General features: G+C 40.0%; 1 long non-coding RNA gene across 3 annotated transcripts; it reads left to right on the top strand.

The window, feature by feature from the left end:
- The first annotated feature begins 258 nt into the window (after window positions 1-258).
- On the top strand, window positions 259-14540 carry LOC144313367 (uncharacterized). Of its 3 annotated transcripts, XR_013379023.1 has the most exons (4): window positions 259-533; window positions 878-1025; window positions 10742-10854; window positions 13798-13935. It is a non-coding gene; the product is annotated as an uncharacterized LOC144313367 (long non-coding RNA). The 3 variants fall into 3 exon arrangements; XR_013379024.1 differs by lacking the exons at window positions 10742-10854; window positions 13798-13935 and adding an exon at window positions 14196-14540; XR_013379025.1 differs by lacking the exon at window positions 10742-10854 and having other exon boundaries at window positions 13798-13937.
- Window positions 14541-17324: the final 2784 nt, after the last annotated feature.

The raw sequence follows: 17324 nt of genomic DNA, 5'->3' as shown, positions 1-17324 counted from the left end.
GCTCTGGCTGCAGACTGCTGGGTTACTATCCTGTCTCCCTTACTTGCCATCAAGTGGCAGAAGGATTGCTCAACCGTTCTCCACCTGTGTTCACATCTGTATGGGGATGGGGTGACAGTGCCAACCTCAGAGGACTGTAGTGAGGGTAGTAAGTGAGGTCCTCCACGCAGGAGTTTTAAAGAATGCCCGGCATGGTAAGCACTCCAACAAATGTGAACTATAATGGTCATTGTCATGCTACTAAAATTTTCCCTGTGACAGATAATAATGGCTGTCCTGACACCTTGTAGGCCCATTGCTGGTTCGTTCAGTTAAGGAAAGGGAGTCTCTTTTTACTTCATCTCCCTGACCTACAATGCCTCTTCCCTTATTAGAGCCGGAATGGTTGGAATGGTTTCCAAGACTCCTCTTGCCTCGGGCCAGAAGCAGGTGGAGCCCAGATAAGAAATCCACACCTCCCATCTCTTCAATTCCAGCCGGTGCTGTCCTCCCTGCCATTGGTCTTGAACTGCAAGGCTGGTGTAGCTGTTTGGGTAGGTGTGGGAAAATAGCTGTGGATTTAGAGATGGAAGCATGACGCATGACTTGCTGAGGGTGTTCATGACCCCAAAAGGGTTGGAGGCTTGAAAGGCTTTGACGGATCTACAAATAATACTGTCTTGTGGGTGAGAGGGCGGGCAGCTGTTTCCACATGGTGACTTCTGGGGGTTCCATCACCAACTAGACCATGACAACTCTATTGACAGTCACTTTTCTTGAGGGATTTGTTACTTCACCAACAGAGGGGGGTGGCAGGAGAGGGTCAGTGAGTAGGAGAGAGAGGCACTAGGGAGAGAGGGACACAACACCAAAATCCAGGTTTGCCTACTTTTTACAGTGTTGCTGGGGGCCGGCTGCAGCTCAGTAAGATGTTACCATGAGAAGAGGAGAAAACAGACCAGAGTGTGAGCTGCAGAGATAGTTTCCTCCATGAGCTCCTTAGACGGAATCTTTCCAGAGCCTCATGGATCTGACTCTTGAGTGGGGTAAGGACCTGACATGGCTATTTCAGGGTAGGTCATTACCAACTAATTAGTCACTGTTACTGGGCTCCTCATTATCCAAAGCGGTAGTGCAACATTCTAGTTTCTTATTCAAAACCCACCAACTACCTTAATCCAAGTCTTTTAAAAAAATATTTTATTTTTTTATTCATGAGAGACACACACAGAGAGAGAGAGAGAGAGAGAGGCAGAGACATAGGCAGAGGGAGAAGCAGACCCTCTGCAGGGAGCCTGATGTGGGACTCCATCCCAGAACCCCAGGATCACACCCTGAGCTGAAGGCAGATGCTCAACTGCTGAGCCACCCAGGTGTCCCTCCCTATCCGAATCTTTATTATGCCTTTTGTTTACCTTTGTTTTGCTTCTTAGGGAAATATACAAGAATGGAATTAGAGACTTAGATTGATAGGTCCTTGCTTCCAACTCAATTACCAACTCTCAAGATGACTTTGAATTTTTGAGATTGTCAGCTAACCCTCTTCTTAATCTTTAAGGAGAGAGGGGAATGCATTCAGAGGCATTGTGGTTTAATGCATAGGTTCTGGATTTGAATCTGATTTATGCAACTCAGTTCATATCTTTATGATCTTCAATAAGGAAATTCACATTTCTGAGGTTCAGTTTCCCCTTATGTAACATGGCATGTTGTTAGTATGGGTTGACCCTTGAATGACACGGGTTTGAAGTGCATGGGTCCACTTACACAGTACAGCACTGTTGTGTATTTTGTCTTCCTTATGATTTTTCTCAATAACTTTTTTTCTCTAGCTTACTTTATTGGGTGAATACAGTATATAACATACACAATATATAAAATATGTGTTAGCCAACTGTTTATGTTGTCAATAAGGCTCCTGATCAATAGGAGGCTATTAGGTTTTTGGGGGAGGAGTCAAAAGTTATACATGGATTGTTTTGACTGTGCCAGGGGTCAGCATCCCTAAGCCTGTATTGTTGAAGGGACAACTGTATCTCCCTCATGAGGTCATTGAGAGGATTGAGTTAATTTAGATAGAATGCTTAGCACGGTGTTTATTATTATTATTGTTTATTATTGTTGCATTATTACCCCCCAAGGAATAGCCAATCTGCTTAGCATTAAATATGTTATTACAATGAGTCCCCAAGGCAACCATCTGAGATAGGTATTAGTCCGATAGATGAACTCATGTCTCTCTGAGATGGAATGACTTGTTTAAAGTCACACGGCTGGGAAATGAGAGAGCTGGTATTCAAACCCAGTTCGATTAACTGCAGAACCCATACACTTTCTGTGAGTACTTTTTTGCACATCTGAGATTCATTGATCCTCCACCCAGACTGGGTCTGACTGCACAAACTATGTTAATTACTTGAATAATTAAGAAGAGAGGATTCTTTCACTTGTATATTTCCATGTAGAGTGTTGGCCTTACGTTCATTAGAACGTTAAAATGTGAAGTCAAACAGCGAATACTGTTTAAGATTAAGTTATATGACTTTTGGGACTAAGTTTTTAGCTTTTTCCCCCCTACTGCCAGACACTCAGTAGAAAAGCTGTAGATGTTTTATTTCTTATCTCTCTCCTGTGAGTGCCAAGCAAGTGAACCTTATATGAGCTTGTAAACTCAGAGTGAGTGTGTGTGGCCATGTGGAAGATGTGATTGAATGTTGGTGGAGGTGGGAGTAGGAAAAGGGAAAAATATAATTAATTGTTACCAGAGGGAAAAGTTGAACTGGGTGGAGGTTCGGAATGACTCACCTGGATCTTTGACTCAAGTGACTTAATGAGTTTCTGCAACGCCTTCTGATAAAAGTTTGGCCAAGGAGATGGTATTTTGTTCAGGGTGTAACCACTCCAAGCCTTGACTGCTGTTTGGAAGCAGTGCCTACCATTTTGCAAAAGATGACTCAGAGATTGAGAAGCAAAGGGGGAATAACTCACCTTACCTGGATTGCTGATTTAGGATTCCAAACGGCACAAGCATTAGCTGATTAACCTATCAAGAATATAAAAAAATCAAGTTTGAAAAATACCCAGGAGCTAAACTGTGTTCTAAAAGTGGGGCAAAACAGCCCAGAAGGTAGGAAAAAAGGAGAGAGAGAGAGAAAAGATCAAAGTTGAGGAAACAAGCCTTCGTTAGAAAATCATCCAACGCAAACAACGAAAAAAACAGGTGATGGCAATAATGGGCTTGCCTTCCTATGAAAATAATGGATTCAACAAGCATTTGTGAGTCCCTAATGAGATGTTTGAAATCACAGTGAATCTTGCTGCACTTGAAATCCCTTATCTGGTGTGCTGAACTTGGGAGCTATCTCTTGCTATTGATTTTTAAGCTTTTGAAAAAAATATCTGATTTTATTTGCTAAATATCCAAAAGAGGAAAATGGAATGACCCTACTCACCAGGGGTGTCTTTCTAAAGTAAAACAATTGTGTTAAGTCTTTTTTTTTTTTTTTTTTAAAGCTCTAATGGTTTGCATTTTCCAAATAGAGTCTAGGCTTGTGAGCATGACATAGTGATCTTTTAGAAACTTGTGATGGCTGATTTTTTTATTTGGTATCTTATCACTTCTTCCTGTGAACCCCATATTCTAATTATTCTGGGAGGTTTGGTCTTCCCAGGACATTTAAAGTGTCCTCTGGCACAGAGAATGTAATTCTCTGTGTAATTTTTTCCCACATGAGAAACTTTGCTTTTCCTTCAGAAGCCAGATCTTGAGTCTTCCAAAAAGTTTGTGTTTTGGCTGCATTTCTTCCTGTGCCCTATTACTAATTTCTGCAAACATATTTGTGTGTGTGTGTGTGTGTGTGTGTGTTTCTGTAGCAGTATGCAGATTTCAAAATTAATTTCTCTGTTAGGGCGTGGCCATCCTTTTTCTTTTATAAATATATTACAATAGTTGACTTTGCCCATAAATCCCTCTGAGCTTTATTTATGTTTTCATAGGAAACATTTTTTTTTTTTTTTAGGAAACATTTTTAAAATCAAAATGATTAGATTGAAGAGTTTTAATACTTTCAGACCCTTGGTCCCAATGCCACATTGCTTTCTGTAAAGAAATATCTATTTGCATGTCTACCAGGAACATGATAGTACTTGTTTCAGTAGCTCCACCTCCTGTGGGTCTCATTCTTAAGATAAAAATAAATAATAGTAGTAATGAGGGAAAAAGGAAAACTGCATGTTTTGCAAGCAAAAGTGGTATTTGTGTTTAATATTTATTTCTCTGGTCCGTAGGTAGCCAAAAGCTATTTTTTTCTGTAACTAATGGGTATTTGTGTTCCTTCTTTCCCATATTGGGTTTTCTGGCCACTTACCTGTTTCGCAGTGGTCATTATATACTAGGATGTTGTTATACTTAAATAAGAAAAAAATAGCTATTGATCTTTTTCAGTATCCTAGATGCTTGGCATTGATTATCTTTTCTAATAGCTCCACCAGGGGGTTTAACGACCTAAAAATTGGCAAGGTGGAGCACAGAGAGGTTAAGAAAGTACATAGGGTGACAGAGTCAGGAAGGGATATAGAAGTACGAATTCCAGCAGCCTGACCCAAGAAACATTACTTTTACTCAATACTCTAGACGGTGGCAATTGGCTCTTTTTAAAGTCAGGTGTGTTGAACTATTATTCATATTAAGTAGAATGCAGCCTCTTCAGGAGCACAGGTGCACACATTTGACCATGGAAGGTGGCCGTACAATCCCCATTGTAGTCAAGATCCCGAATGCTTCCTTCACCCAGCCTTTCCTTCAGTCCTCTCTCTCTGACCTGCTTCCTGGTGACCACCCATCTGTTTCCTGTTAATATGCTTTGGCCTGTTCCAGAAAATCACGTAAGTGGAGTCACAGTATAGGGCTTTCTAGACTGCCTTCTTTCACTTAGAGACCTGCTTTTGAAATTCTTCCACTTTGTTGCATGTGTCAGTTTGTTGCCTTCTATTGTCACATAGTAGTCCATTGTATGGATGTAACAGTATTGTTTGGGTTACTTTGCTTTTATATTTGTATCTTTGTATCTGGGGGGGGGGGCGCTGGGGGGGCAGAGATGGCTTCCTGTTCCTCTTCATGATCTTCAGTCTTCACATCACACTTGGCACACACAGCTGAGGTCCATAGATTTGCATTGTGTGGATGAAGTAGTAAAGGATCATGGTGACAATATGTATTGTCATTAACAGTAAAGTAGAGGAGGGGGCGCGGGCAGGGGGTAACTGGGTGACGGGCATTAAGGAGGGCATATGATGAGATGAGCACTGGGTATCATACTATATGTTGGCAAATTGAATTTATTTAAATTTATTTAAAATAAAAAATAGGGGGCAGCCCTGGTGGCGCAGCGGTTTAGCGCTGCCTGCCGCCCAGGGCGTGATCCTGGAGACCCTGGATCGAGTCCCACATCAGGCTTTCTCTGTATGATGCCTGCTTCTCCTCTGCCTGTGTCTCTGCCTCTCTCTCTCTCTGTCTCTATGAATAAATAAATAAATAAAATCTTAAAAAAATAAAATAAAATAAAAAATAGGGATGCCTCAGTGGCTCAGCGGTTGAGTGTCTGCCTTCGGCTCAGGGTGTGATCCCGGGGTCCTGAGATCGAGTCCCACGTCGGGCTCCCTGCATGGAGCCTGCTTCTCCCTCTGCCTGTGTCTCTGTCTCTCTCTGTGTCTCTCATGCATAAATAAATAAAATCTTAAAAAAAAACCACTAAAGTAACTGAAAAATTATGCAGATTTTAGGTATCTTCATATGCCAATTGACCTAAGAAACAAAGGGATATATATATATATATATATATATATATATATATATATATATATTTTTTTTTTTTAATTTAAGATCCCGGGACCTCAGGATCATGCCCTGAGCCAAAGGCAGACGCTCAACCACTGAGCTACCCAGGCATCCCAAAGGGACATATTTTAAAAAAATTACTGAGGGCTGGACTAGAAGGGAATGTATAGTCATACATTGGTGGCATTTATAAATTGGTTTGCTCTTGCTGTTCACAAACCCAGGATGATGTAATAAGAGTAATAATGTAATATTTTTCTAGACCTAGAGCCAGTCATTCAATTGTAAGGCATGTAAATGAAAGAGAAATTTGAGTAAAGATATTTGCAGCAGCACTATCTATAAGACCCTCATATTTTAAACTATCAAAACATCTCCAAATTAGGAAATAGGTAAACTAACATCAGTATTACAGCATAAATGAATACTATGTAGATTAAAAGTGGGAATAGGGATCCCTGGGTGGCGCAGCGGTTTGGCGCCTGCCTTTGGCCCAGGGCGCGATCCTGGAGACCCGGGATCGAATCCCACGTCGGGCTCCCGGTGCATGGAGCCTGCTTCTCCCTCTGCCTGTGTCTCTGCCTCTCTCTCTCTCTCTCTCTCTGTGACTATCATAAATAAAATTAAAAAAAAAAAGTGGGAATAATATGACCATTGTTATATCCCCATATATGAAAAAAAGGGAAATCAATATGATTTAGGATTCATAAGCCTTGGTAGGTTTTAAGCGGCTAAATACTTAATCTTGTAACATTTTATTTTAGTATTTTTTAAAAAAATATTTTATTTATTTACTTGACAAAGAGGGAGAGAGAGAGTACAAGTAGCGGGAGCAGCAGAGGGAGAGGGAGAAGCAGGCTTCCCGCTGAGCAGAGAGCCCAACGTGGGGCTCGATCTCAGGGCCCTGGAATCATGACCTGAGCCGAAGGCAGATGCCCAATGGAATGAGCCACCCATGTGTCCCTTTATCTTGTAATTTAAAAAACATATTCATATTCATACATATGATATATATATATATGCATGCACACACACATTTTTACCAGCTGGATTCTTACTGAAATATCATTAATAAAGTATGACAAAAATAATCTTCTTGTCACAATGGCAATTCTGATGTTGGTGTAGATAGTTATGTTGGAACAAAAGAACATTGGAAGCACAAACTGCGCCATCTGATTTTGTGGTGAAGTCAGTGACTATCTGCACAAAATCAAAAGAAAAATAGAGTTAGCTTCACAGATTTTTCAGGTCAGCCTCCTTATCTGCTTACTACCTCTTTTCTCATATACCTGTTAGCTCAGTTCCTGTGCATTTTGCCTGGAATAGTTTAAACAAATTAAATAGGGATTTATTTATTTATTTATGAAAAAGATTTTATTTATTTATTCATGAGAGACACACACAGAGAGAGAGAGAGGCAGAGACATAGGCAGAGAGAAGCAGGTTCCATGCAGGGAGCCCAATGTGGGACTCGATCCCTGGACTCTGGGATCACACCCTGAGCTGAAAGCAGACACTCAACCACTGAGCCACCCAGGCATCCCTTAAGTAGGGATTTAATAAAAAATGAACAATGAAATAGGAATACTTTCACTGAAAGGTTTGCTGTGGGTTTGAATATTTATTTGCTTTCTATTTGATTCTGGTCCTTCTTCTTTCTTGGAAGACTGTGCTAGTTTGGTGAGTGCCATTGAAATTTCTTCTACTTGGGAAATGCTGGAATGATTATTACCTAAAAAAATTCGTGCTAATGTAAAACTAAATATCTGATGCTCTAGTTCTATCCTTTTTACCCTTGTTCTTTCAAAACGTGTTGCAAACCTCTTAGAGACTTTTATCTTTTACAGTATGGTCAATTTTGATCATCACTGATTGGCCGTCAGATCTATCATTTGTTTTGGTTATTACTACTTTTTTGTAAAACCGTAGGGATCTTACAAATCCTTCCCCTAATAGGTGAAAACCCTCAAGTATTGAAAATGGCTTGTCCAACATACAACGTATGGGCCTGGATTAGAGAGAAAGTGCATCTTTGATCTCAAAGTCCTGCTTGGCTCCTAGTTGGGCACATTACACTCTGCATCCCTGTCAACCGAACACTCCAGTTCGTTGCTAGATGGAACTATAACAGAGTCTGTCAGTGTCATGTGAGAATGAATGCAGAAAGATGCACAGTGATGCATGATTGACAGGAGCTTGAGTTATAAACACTAGATGGGATGACGGCACATCCCAAATAGCCTTTCATGAGTAGCATCTGAATGCCGCTGAATGTAGGTGGTCAGCGAGAACCGAAGCTTTAAGAAGACTGTCTACCCAAGGAGTTCGTGGTGGACGTTGGGAGTTGCTTTATACATGTGCTTCGACCTCACAATTTATCTACAACTTTCCAAAAAGTAAGAACTATGCACAATCCTTAATAGATGTATTGAAAAGGGATGCAGAGTAAGGACTGACTAGAGCAGAAGCACTTAAGAAAATGTCCTGAAATAAACATGATTCATAATATCCAACAGAACAGAAGAGGTAAAATATTTCAGGAAGAAGAAAAGTATGCAGAGAGGAAGAGAGTGAACTTGTGTTTTTGTTTTGTTTTGTTTTGTTTTGTTTCTTTATTGAGAGCATATCATATACCAGATACCATGGTTGGGCTCAGGGGACAAGAGTAACTGAAACAACTTGGTGAAAGATTGGTCCTGTTCTGAAGGAGGTTTCAAGCTACTGGGTTGTGCAGGCAAGCAGAAGGTGATTACAGAACAGTGAGAATGCTGTTGGGTGGAAAATGCTCACGTGGGTAAGTGTAGGGTGCTCCTAGTCCCTTTTCAGAAGAGAGTTAATAGATTTTCCGGGGGACATTGGCATCTATGGTGAGACTTGAAGGAAGGAGGGGTATGATCCGGGTGAGGGAGGCCCTGCCTGGATGTGAAGGAGTTGGATGCATGGTTCATCTTATATTCCCCTGCTGGATGGAAATGAGGGGCAGGCACTGAGATTGTCACTGGGTTTAAAGGGTTTGACAGGATTTGATTCATATATTAAAGGGATTATTCTGGTCATAGAATGAACAATGAGTTGGAGGGACAAAAATACAGTTAGAAGACTGTGGTGATAATTGAAAGCAATGGACAGCTAACCCCAGGTCTTGGACATGCAGATTCACGGAAGTCTAGGAGCTGATGAGATGGGACAGAGGCAGAATTAACAGGAATTAGTAAGTCTTCAGGAAGAGGGAGGCTAGGGATGACTTCCCAGTTTTTAGTTTTGGTCAGTGTGGATGGTTGTACACGTTCTGAGATAGACAACAGAGAAAGAGTTGCCATTTTCAGGATGGAAAGGGCGAGAGGGAAGAGATGACAAGTCAGATTTGGTTTTCTTCAATGTGAGATTCTTGTGAGACATCCAAATGGAACTGTGTCAGAGGAAGTTAGCAATGAAGAAATGGCAGGGATCTGGACCTTCGGAAAAAGTCCAGAGAAGAATACCGGAAGACAGAAAGGGTATGGAGTCCCATTATGGATTCGGGGATGTTATATATACTGATGTAGGGTGCCAGGAACTGTAGAGAGGAGAGACTGGTCTTTTCAGAGTGTTGCTTTAGATGTATCCCTAAGATTCAGAACTTTCAGTGTGCTTAAAGAAACATTTAGAAAGAAGTCATGGTGATCACTGGATTCACAGCTACTGACTAGAACAAGAAAGGTATCTCATTTGGGTGCTGTCATTCATTTTACATCAATCACTAGCTTCTAGAACACTTCAAGCTTTCATTTGTTAAATGAGAAGAACAACCTGATCTATGGCACTATGTAAAGTTGATCGCAATATACCTTAAGACTAACAGCAGTGTTGAGAATTTTAGGAGCTCTTCACTACATTCGGTAGTGTTTCTTTTGACTAACAACGAACGTTCATATTTGTAAGGTAATTAACTTGGTACAAACACTTTGAAAGACGTTACATCATTTGGCTCTCACAGTGATCTAATGAAATAGATAAGAAAGTCACTTTGTCACTTTGTTTTAAGTTTTTATTTTAATCACCCAGGGCTCATCACAACAACTTCACTCCTTAATCCCCATCACCTATTTCACCCATCTCCTCACCATACCTCTCCTACCTCTCTTCTGGTAATCATTAGTTTGTTCCCTAGTTTGTTCATGGTTTGTCTCTCTTTTCCCCTTTTCCTTTTGTGTTTTGTTTCTTAAATTCCACATATGAGTGAAATAATATGGTATTTGTCTTTCTCTGACTATTTCACTTGGCCTTATACTCTAGTTCTATCCATGTCATTGCAAAGGGCAAAATTTCATTTTTTTAAATGGCTGAATAATATTTCATTATATGCATATATCACATCTTCTTTATCCATTCATCTATTGATGGACACTTGGTTGCTTCTATATCTTAACTATTATACATAATGCTGCTATAAACACAAGGGTGCATTTGTCCCTTGGAATTAGTGTTTTGTATTTTTTTGGGTAAATAGCCAGTAGTGAAATTGCTGGATTGTTGGGTAGTTCTATTTTTGACTTTTTGAGGAACCTCTATACTGTTTTCCACAGTGGCTGTCTCAGTTTGTATTCCCACCAATTGTGCAAGAGGGTTCCCCTTTCTCCACATTCTTGCCAACATCTATTGTTTCTTGTGTTTTTAGCCATTCTGACAGGTGCAAGGTACATCTCATTATAGTTTTGATTTGCATTCTCCTGATGGTAAGTGATGGTGGACATCTTTTCATGTATCTGTTGGACATCTGGATATCTTCTTTGGAGAAATATCTATTCATGTCTTCTGCCTATTTTTAATTGGATTATTTGTTTTTTTTAAGTGTTGAGTTTTATCAGTTCTTTATATATTGTGGATACTAACCCTTTATCTGATATGTCACTTGCATCTATCTTCTCCATTCATGCCTTTTAGTTTTGTTGACTGTTTCCTTCACCATGCAGAAGCTTTTTTTCTGGGAATCATTATTATTCTTCCAACTTGACAAATGGGAAACATGATGCTGGAAATGAAATGACTTGTCCAAGGTAAGTCACTGTTGCCTAAGTGGCAGATTCAGAAATCTATTTCAGGTTCCTGGACCACAGATGTGCATTAGTTATCTCACAACTATTGCCTGACAGTTCATTCTTTATCTTTGTATTCAGATTAAATGATTTAACTACATCAGTTCAACTCTTCATATCAGTATAAGTGATGTTATATGGCCACATACCAGACATTTCATCAGTCTCTAGATAGACATAAAGACAAATACACAACATCTCTGGGAGCAGAAAAATCTACGTGAGATCAATTAAAGAATAGTAGTAGAGATATGAAGTGATAGCAATAATCCAAGAGATCGTACAATGTGTGGAATGGATGACAAGTACTATGGGGTTCAGAGTGGAGGTTGTTGGCAAAAATTTCATGGGGGAAGCATGACTTGAGCTTAGCCAAGAAAAGCATGAAGAAAAATGAAAGCACCTCAGGCCAAGATGCATGGTGGACAAAGGCAAAGAGGAGGGAAGGTGAAGATACACGTCTTGACAGTAGACTCAGTTGACTGGAATGGATGCATTATACAACAATGCCATGTTGAAAATCCTACTATAAAGGGCAAGTGAGCCAGATGTTTGAGAGCTTTGAAATATTTATTTAAAGGACCCAGTAAGGTTGTGGGTTTTTTTTTTCCCTAAATTATTTCATCAGGTTAGTTTTAAAATTAGATAATTAATTCAGTAAAAGATTTCTGAAATTCCACACTACAGATCAATTAATGTGGTCAAACAGATCACTTTTGTTCATTTTCCTAATCACCATTTGGGAAAACCCTCAGGCTCTGGCAGAGAGCAACTGCATTTAAGTAACAAAAGTTTAATGCAGGATTTATGTGCTATTTTTTAATTAAATTGCTAGGGTTTGGGATCCCTGGGTGGCGCAGCGGTTTAGCGCCTGCCTTTGGCCCAGGGCGCGATCCTGGAGACCCGGGATCGAATCCTACGTCGGGCTCCCGGTGCATGGAGCCTGCTTCTCCCTCTGCCTATGTCTCTGCCTCTCTCTCTCTCTCTGTGACTATCATAAATAAATAAAAATTAAAAAAAATTTTTTTAAACTGCTAGGGTTTTCAGAAAGCAATTTACCTAGGATCTTTGGAAACTGTTATCTGCTAATGGAGGCACACTCTTCAAAGTTTTCTTGGGACTTTCCTGAAAATTTTCTTGAGGTTAGTTCCATCACACTCACTGGGATCAATGATTAGCACACTGAAAAGAGCAACGTTTTCCCAGCAAGAGAAAGCAAATGTCAGAAGCTGACCATACAGTAAGAAAGCTTAGCAAGTCTTTGACAAAGCAAACAAACACCCGCTTAAGGTGACGGCCCCCAAGGCTACTTTTAAATTTTATCGAAACCACCATCAGGAAAAGATGATAAAAATACTATATGTTTTCTGATAGTTCCAGTCTTTATTAATGTCTGACAAATTATATAGCCAGTAGACACCTTTGGGTTATCTTCTGGAGATATCAATGATATTACAACATTGAGGACGGCTCACCACGAACAGTGACAAGATGCTAAAAGCTTCTGTACTGACATATGATTATGTAATGTTCAATATGTGCCAAAAACTTTTAATGCTGATGAGTGAGTCCTGAGCAGTGAATAGGAAACGCATTATGTGCACTTTTGCATAGGCTCTGACACATGCATCGGGAAAGACATTTCATGGGCACAGAGGAGCTCTATGGCTGGTAGCACTTCTTTGAAAGGATAATGCTTCCCAGCCAGACAAAGGTTTCACTGCCACTTGGTGAAACTGAATCAGATGCTATTTTGCAAGTAAACTGAGTTAAAGTGGCATCTATGAGCATAAGTAGCCAATCCTCTGATTCCATGGAAGAGGTAATTTCTACTTTTACAGCATATGTAGACGCTTAAGGATAGACTTCAGGGTCACTTGGGTGGCTCAGTTGGTTGAACGTCTGACTCGATTTCAGCTCAGGTCATGATCTCAGGGTAGCAGGATCAAGCCCTGCATTGGGGTGCTTGGTGCAGAGTCTGCTTGAGATTCTCTCTCCCTCTCCCTCTGCCCCTCCCACTCGTGCTCTCTCTCTCTAAATAAATAAATCTTAAAAGGAAAGGAAGGATGGGTTTTGTGAAATTAAAATATGACAGTAACCATTTTGAAGGATTATCTCTTTAAAACACTACCCTCTGGGTCATATAATACAGGATATTAAAAATATTTTTTGACTTGAGTTCTCTAAACTATCTTGTAACTATCCCTGGCAAACAATAATTCTGAATGAAGACATTTATTTTTTGCTATGTTGATAATATAATGGGTCTTTGTAGGCTCTGGGGATAACTTTTTTAAAAAAGATTATTTATGTATTTATGTATTTATTTATTTATTAGAAATACAGAAGGAGAGGCAGAGACACAGGCAGAGGGAGAAGCAGGCTCCCTGCAAGGAGCCTGATGTGGGACTCAATCCCAGGACCCCGGGGACATGATCTGAGCCAAAGGCAGGTGCTCATTCACTGAGCCACCCAGCTGCCTACTCTGGGAATAACTTCTAAGCCTATTTTCACTGTATATGACTCTGAACTATTGTATATAATTCCTGAATTTGTTGGAATTTATTGATTGGTTGTGCTTACTCTCAGGAGCTCTGTTAGGGGCTCCCAACAGTAGGACTATGTCAGATACAGCTAGACAGTAAATGGTACCTACTGCCCCCTCTAAAAATTCACCATACATTCGGATTTGGCTTGTGGGATGCCAGCTTGCAACCTTCAATTTATTTCCATTCTTAAATGACTTATACGGACACAATATTTTCGTGGCTGTGTGGGTCAAAAGCAGAGATCCTCCAATTTCCAGCTTGAGGTTTTTCCCATTGTTTCATGCTATCTATTTTATTCTACATATTTCTTCCTTATCAGATGAATCTACTACGTTAAATTTTCTTCTCTTTTTAGGAAAATGAAATATATCCATGTCCTGAATTGCTTTCTCTTAATAAAACTTGGTTTTGTGGGAACTCCCATCACCTTTCATATGTTTTGTATAAAAAGTTGAAACATCTTGGTGTTTGATTTTAAATTAAAATAATGCTGTCTTAAGAGAAATAAAAACAATTATGGGAAAATCTCTTTGCCTACTGTCTTCACAATTTTTATTCTAATAATCACCTGACACGAATGCTTTGATTAAAGGGAGTAGAGGTAGATTAAACATGGGAATGCCATTTTAATAATTCAACAGTGAATTTTATTATTACTTTGTGGAGTGGAAATTCTTGGTTACCCACCCAACACCTATTCCCCTGTATTCCTTATAAAGATCCTAATTATTTATGTGTTTACCCCTCCCTCAGATGACAAAGGAGCAGATAACTTCATTCTCCACTGTGGGAGTAGATCATGCCTGATCTGGGGCAACAAGTCAGGGATTCCTTCCTTTGGCTTCTCTTATTGATCGAGGTCTGTGATTGGAGCCCACCTGACAAATGGAGGAAAAGACTTATACTCAGTGCTTGAGGTAGACCCTTGTCTCTCTGTCTTACTAGACATGAACAACAGAGCTCACAGCTCCAATTTCACTGACACCATCGGATGACTACGGGGCAATCACCGTTAAGATGAAGTTGGTGTTGAGGGAGGCGGGGAGGAAAGAGAAAGAAACATAGAGTTTGTTGACATTCTTGTGTTGGTGATCAGACTTTGCCTGGAGCCCTCCTTTCACTCTCTGAACTTGCAATTATGTGAAACAATAAATGTCTTTGTTATCGAAGCCATTTTGTCACGTGGCTTTCTATGATCTGTGCTGAAAATATCATAACAGATATTCTAATGGTGCTAGATGATTAAATCAGGCTTACATAGGGAGGCTTTGGGGTAGTCGGTGCTGATTACCTGGTTTGATATGCTCTCACCTAATTTCCATCTCCCCACTGGGACATAAAAGAAGTTCTGGACAGCCCTACCACCTGCATCAGGGTGCTAGAGATGCCAAGCCAGGAGAGATGAAAGAGGGCCAGCAAATCTGGGGAGAGGTTTAAACAATAACCAGTAACGTCTTGCCAATAAAGGGAATTATCAGAAACTGATAATCCTCTAGCCTGTGAAATGTGAATAATTTTTAATAGAAATAGTTCAAGAATTAATAGCTGCCTTGAACAGTTTCCTAAAGACAATTCAAGAATTTTTTAATGACTTGGAGTCATGGTGGTGCACACATACTTCAATCTGGGATTGCACTTGTTTACTCTTTTAACATCATCAAAAGGTTTGCAATCACTCTTGCCTATAAGGTGTTTTTCTTCCACCATGCTTTTTCCTGCCTAATATGGGCTTCTAATTTGCTGTAGTCTGAGAAATCAGATAAACATGGTTGTCAGAACTTCATGTTGAAGAGGAATCAATAGGGTCTGTGTGACAGACCAACACCATGATAGATGAGCTTTGGTAAATAAGATCTGAGGAGGGCTCCTTGTGGCTATAGGGATTGGGGAGACTGGATTATTAGCCATATTCTCTAAGATGGTTTTCCTGAAAACCGAAAGAATTCATCAGGTCATCTACTCTGACCCGATCCTGCTCTACTTGAGGACATGGACACAGAGCTAATAACAATGGGTAATATTAGTGAGGATTTTTGGTGCTCTATACAGTATTTTATACTTACTATATCTCATGTGCCCTTCACCATTGCCCAATGAACTGGAAACAATTATCCTCCTTCTCTCATAAGAATACAGAGGCATGAGAGGTTAAGTAATTTGCCTCAAGTTATGCAACTATGAAGTGGTTGAGAAAGGATTCAAGTCAACACAACTTGGCCAAGAGGGGCCTTTGAAACCACCACATGGTGACTTGAAGTGACTTGCCACTGATCAAGAAATCAGTGAAGGTTAGAGATTAGAATTCAGGTCTTCTGATGATCATCCCAGGACATTGTAAGAAAAATGTGCCCTGTTACCAATTACTATAATTACACACACACACACACACACACACACACACACACACATACACACACAGAGTCATCACAGAGTCATTCTGACTTACAAACTTTTCCAAAGTTGTTTTTCCAGATCAACTTTGTTCTTTTTCCTCATCATCTCTTCATACCACATCAAAATAATTTTTAATACAAGTGTAGGGCTGGGGGGGGATTTGGGCTGTTTAGAATTCTGCTCTTTTGCAGAAATATCCTGAGGATAATGATCAGTGAATGTTTGAGAAGAAAAATATCTTGAGAAATCATTCTGAGTATTAGCTTCATAATGAGAGACTAAAAATGATGTGTAGAAGTTTTTTATCAAGCTAGTGAATTCAAATATTTTTGAAAAGGATATCTCTAATCAAAAGTTATTCAGCAGCTATGTAAGCCATTCCTGTCTTTCTCAGAGCTTCGTGACTAGGGGTCTCTTGAGGTGTCACCTTATTTCTGCTGTCAAATTTTACAAAGCAAAGGCTGTACTTCTAGGGTGGCTCCCTCTTCTGAGACTGTTAGCAGTTGTCCAGTGTATCTTCAGGCTTATTGTGTCAAGTTAGATCTTACTTGCCCAGGTAGCCAGCAGCTAACCACTGTTCATGATTCTACAATAGCTTTTATTGATAGCTCAGAAGATCTCTCTGGCACAGGATAATTGTTGCTGTTGACGACAATTGCATGTTAAGTGAGTGCCTCTGCAGATTTCTTTCTGTCAAGTCAATGTTTTACATCTGTGCCATGCCCATATCCTTACCTTTTATTTAATAGTGTTGTCATTTTGCAAAAATTTCCAGCAAAGTATTTTTTAGGATGTATAGGGGATTCCTGTATTTGGTATTTCCTATCTCAAATAGGTATGTTTACATTAGAAAATGCTAGCTCAATTAAGGAAATTATGCAGGCTTTGGAAGAAAAAGTCATGACACTTTCTGAAATCACCTAGTGAACTAATGATCACTGTTGTTCTCTTGGGCTCATGGGCTCATACTATATGTTCTAGGAGAGAGATGGAAAAATTTTCTTCTGTCCTCCTAGAGTGTTGCCTTCCTGAAGTGGTAACTGCTGTGGCCCCAAGGATATGGTCTCATACATTGCTTCAAAGGTGGATGGGAATGTGGTCTATTCAGTGTGGCCGGTAGTAGCCTAAGTCAGGCACAGTCATGAAAGTGTCAGAGAACAGGTCCTTGGTTATGCAAGGATGGCCTATCCATTCTTTTTTTCTCCCCTTGCTTGGGCCAAGTTTGGACCAAAAGTGAATTCGGGTCTGGTCTCTTAAACAGGAACACTATGCTCTAGAAGGCATTTGTATTCATTTCTGCATAGCTGTTACATATGCCCCCACAGACATACATGTGCATACACACACACATAAGTACACACAGACATACAGACGCCGAGGCACTTCATACAGACCTACAAACATATGAGATATGACTAATAAAGAGATATAGAGAAGTGGGCAGATGTATACCTACAGGCAGATACACCTCAGACGTGCACAGATAGA

This window comes from Canis aureus, chromosome 5 (genome assembly GCF_053574225.1).
Source record: "Canis aureus isolate CA01 chromosome 5, VMU_Caureus_v.1.0, whole genome shotgun sequence".
Taxonomy (NCBI): Eukaryota; Metazoa; Chordata; class Mammalia; order Carnivora; family Canidae; genus Canis; species Canis aureus.
This window is presented reverse-complemented; position numbering and strand designations above follow the sequence as displayed.